At 33.5% G+C, this 4,631-nt stretch overlaps 1 non-coding gene across 1 annotated transcript; it reads right to left on the bottom strand.

Annotated features, from left to right (window-relative positions):
• Positions 1 to 4,320: 4,320 nt before the first annotated feature.
• Positions 4,321 to 4,427, bottom strand: LOC118760258 (U6 spliceosomal RNA). Its single transcript, XR_004996678.1, has one exon. It is a non-coding gene; the product is annotated as a U6 spliceosomal RNA (small nuclear RNA).
• Positions 4,428 to 4,631: the final 204 nt, after the last annotated feature.

Here is a 4,631-nt window from a genome sequence, read left to right as displayed (position 1 = left end):
GTGGCCCTAGACACCACTGCAGACTGAAGTGGCAGTTCCCCAGAATTCAACCCCAAACAGCAAGACTGAGATAAAGACTCAGTGCTTCTTAGAAAAGAAGAGGAATCAGCACTTTATTGTGTAGTGTGATGAATGATTTAAAATCATGCTGTTTGCAAGCTCTCCAATTTAGAATTTTAAGCTGAATTCATACCTATACATTGCCTTTAATGTGTAAATGTCTTGAGGCAGCATTTGTAGAATGTTCAATTCAGAGAGTGCACTTAAATACATTCTGTAGAATACTTTCAGAATAGACTTGAGTTTGAACTTATTTCAATCCCACACAGAAAAACTAGGACATAAGGACTTTATTATTTATTCTGTTGTGAATATTAAATAACAAAGTGGTCTTCATTCATTCATTTGCTTATTCATTGTGTTTTCATACTAGGGTCTCTCCTAAAAGCTGATATAAGATAGAGAGAATCTCCGTTATATATGTTATTTACATTCACTTTTTATTTGAAAGGCACAGAGACAGAGAGAGATATATTCCAGTTACTGCTTCATTTCCCAAATGCTGACAGCAGCCACATTTGGGCTGGGCTAAAGCCAGGAGCCTTGGGACCAGTCTTGAACTCCCATATGCGTGTCAGGAGCCTGAGCACTTCAGCCGTCAATGGCTGTCGTGGTAGACTTGCATTAGCAGGAAGCTAGAGTGGAAACATTGAAACCAGGATTCAAACCAAGCACTGCAGTATGGGCTGTGGGCATCACACCTGAACCACTTTGCAAATTGTCTGCCTTCAAAACCTCTTCTTGGTCATAGTTATTATATTCTAGCAAAAAAAAAAAAAAACATAAGTTAAACATCGATAAAACAAGCTGTATACTTCCTGATTTTCATGAGTGGAGGTCATAAAGCAGTTTTAAGATTAAAGGATTAGATTTGGATTTTAGACCTGCAACAATGAACCCATGGCGGTGGGTACTGTGCTGAACACTGCCAGTATGATAGGAATGGATTGTTCATGCTCTGCCTACCTCTGAGTTGAACATTGAAATTGCACTAAAAGTAGAAGAAGCAACTCCCAACATGGCATAGTTTACTGGAGGAGATTCACAGAAACAAGCAAATACATACCCTTTAGAAAGTGCAAACTGACTGAACATAAGGACATTATCTGTAATAGAGCAGGGCTCTCTTCAAAACTTACATTAGTCTTGTTGCTGTTATAGATGCTTGTGACAAATCTTACAATTGTTTGTAATCAACAGATGTCACTTGTAAGAGAAAAAGTACCTAACCTTTGCAATAAGTATTATCCAAAACTTGCAACAGGGCCATACCTCTGGAAGTCATTGCACTCCAAGGATCTTCAATTAGGAAAATCAGTTGAAATCTGCGCTTAAAGACTTTAAAGTCTGAACAGTCAGAAAGACCCCTCCCATGGTTAGAATATGACATTTCATGTTGCTGTGATAACTATCAGATCTGTGATAACTAGTAATGATGACCAGGAGCTGTGAGCAAGCATGATTCGCTTAAGGACTAGGAGCATCGTGCAGAAACAGCTATCCCCGAGGAATCTTCACTAGTGGGCGGAGAAATCATTTTATACATTTCTTTAGCCACCTATGTGAGATGTGTGGTTCAGGATAGAATCATAACCAATTTGAAGATTGTCCTTATGTCTGTGTGTATCATGGTGTTTCTCATAGTTTATGGAAAATGGAATTTAAAAACAGTTTACATTGCAGCAAAACAATTTCAGAATCCACGCATACAGAAAATGTGCACTGTGAAAAATCTCTGCCAGATTTTGAAAGTTTTTGTACCAAAAATAAATGCATCTTTTGTTTATTTTTTTCACAACTTTTGAAGTGGCTTTTTGTGTTATGTATATTTATGTTTGTCTATTGTGAAGCTACACAATTTAGAGTTTTATAATATACACTCTGTTCTCAACTAAATGCTTATTTTTAAAATGATCTCAAGTACTCAATTATCAATTTGCTTGTTTGGCAAAGTTTATAATAATTGCATACACAGAGTTAAATGAAAATGTTTACACAATGAAAATGGAAAAACATGCCGGTGTGGTTTATTGGCAAAAACCTGAATTTATGCAAATTTCCTAATCCTGCTATTTATTTAAATGTATACATTTAGAATAGTGAGGGAGATGTCACTTACATACAGGCCAGTTGGGAGAACTCATTGGTATAATTAGCGTGCAGTACTTGGCACAGTGTCTGGTACGTAATGATTGCTTACTGTTTTAACTTCTGATGTTTTTGCAATAAATAGTAAAAATGAAGTTCCAAAAGAAGCATAATTGACTGATTAGAATAAAAGTTAAAATAGAAAAAAATGGCCCTTTTTGTCCTGAATAAAGCTTAGAAATCCATGTATAACTGCAGTGTCATTGCATGATTAAAAGGAGGAGACATAGTATCTTGATCTTCATCCAATTAAATGCCATTTTAATATAGCATGATATTCACATAGTACTCATTTTAAACCTGCTTATCTAGTTGACATATTGATAATTACGTTAGTGCTAAAACTGGAGACTCATGAATATCTTGGAGAAGACTAAAGTATTTTAAGATATTTTTACCAAAATGGTTTAAAGAAGTATTTCAAAAATCAAGACCTACATTTGCAAATTCTAATACGATAGAAGAGGATCTGCTGTTTCTCCTTCTTTGGAATGTTACTTAGTGAAGATAGTTATTATGTAATGAAGTGGGCCTATAAAAATGAGTGTCTTAATTGCAGAATTAAGCATAGTCAGATGCATGCCTTTGGTTTTTTTGATAATTTGAAAGTGATATCAAAATGCAAAAACAAAGACTACTGTTTTCTTCCATCTAGGGATGCTTGAAATGTACTCACAAAACCACAAAGAAATATTGATATTGGCCTGTCTGAAATGTTCAGGTGTTAAATGTGAAGGCATTCCACAGTGAAATTACCATTTTTATTTTAAAAATTATTTGTACTCTTGTTTTGTCTTTAAAATATACCAGAAGAGAATATGCCTTACTCATTTTATAGTTCCTTTAAATAAAATATTATAAAATAGCAAAAGTTCAACAATCACATGTTTATGATATTGTTTTACTATATTTTGCTATAGATGGAATATGCTATAATTGGATTCTAATGTAAATAATACACCAAAATATCTCCATTTAGTATTTCAGTAAGATACAGATTTTTCTGTCACTATTAGGGCTAACCGGGAATATGAAAAGATATTTTTAGCCTGTGCATACAAGGTGTCTAGCCTGATATTTATTGACCTTTTGCAGATATAGTAGGTGGAAAAAGGACAATCAAATTAAGTTTTTAAAAAATATCATTTACTTTTATTATTAATATGACAGTTTATTTTCTCAAGGTTGATCTTTTATATGTAAAATAATAAAAGCCATGTCTGTGTTTATAATATTTACAGTGAATTTTTAACATATTTTATTAAAATAACTACTTGAGAACTTAAAAGTTTCTTAACACAATGAAATGATGCCAAGCATAATAAAACTAACGTGATTATTACAAGCATTATACAGATGAATTATCACAACATACCCCATAGTTATGCATAGTTACTATGTTTCTTTTTTAAAATTTTATGATACAGTGGCATAGGTTCTGGGATTTCCCCGCCCCCTCTTTTACCCTCTATCCCTTGCCCCCACTAAATACCCCCATATTATTATAATAGTATAGTCCTTCATAAATAGTCATAAGTCCATCATTCTGCTATTTACGTGTATTCTGACACTGTAGATCTGGACAAAGCCAGAGAGTCCAGCATTCTCTTGTCAAGATATATTTAACAGTTTCATTGGGAGTCCATCTTTGATTTAGAAATAGAGATGCGTACTGCAATATCTCCTCACATCTGGATATGGTAATCTGTATTCAAAAGTTACTACACATACCCTTGAATGAAAAGTCATTAAACAAATTAACAACTGGAAAAAAATAGAAAATTTACAACATGAAATTAAATAACATGTTTCTGAATGACCGATGTGTCATTGAAAAAATGAAAATGGAAATCAGAAACCTTCTTGAAGAAAATCATGCTACAGTATGACCTATGTGTCACTGAGGAAATTAATTAAAAAATTTTTTTGAAGAAATTAAAAGCAAAAATATCAAAACCTCTGAGATGTAGCAAAAACGACATTGAAAGAGACATTTGTAACATCAGGTGCTTACAAAAAATACAAATCTCAAATAAATGATCTAATAATACATCTCAAGGACTTACTGAAAAAGAAAAAAATGAACAGAAAGAAATGATAAAAATCACAGCAGAAAACATGGAATTCTTCACAAATTTGTGTGCCATCCTTGCACAGGGACCATGCAAATCCTCTCTGTATTGTTTCAGCTTTAGTGCAGGTCCTGCCAAAGTGAGCACCCAAATTAAGCTTTGACATATTGAAGTAAGGCCAAGTTTCTTTTAATTAAGGTGTTTTTTTTATAAAGCTAGTTACATTGAATACATTCATTTAAAGGCTTTATTTTTCTATGCAATGTGTTCTATGGTGAGAGTTGGCTCTGAGATGGAGCTTCATGAAGACAAATCCTTTGAGTGAAGAATAAACGTCCAGACTTACCGGTT

The sequence above is a fragment of the Ochotona princeps genome, chromosome 25 (genome assembly GCF_030435755.1).
Source record: "Ochotona princeps isolate mOchPri1 chromosome 25, mOchPri1.hap1, whole genome shotgun sequence".
Taxonomy (NCBI): Eukaryota; Metazoa; Chordata; class Mammalia; order Lagomorpha; family Ochotonidae; genus Ochotona; species Ochotona princeps.
This window is presented reverse-complemented; position numbering and strand designations above follow the sequence as displayed.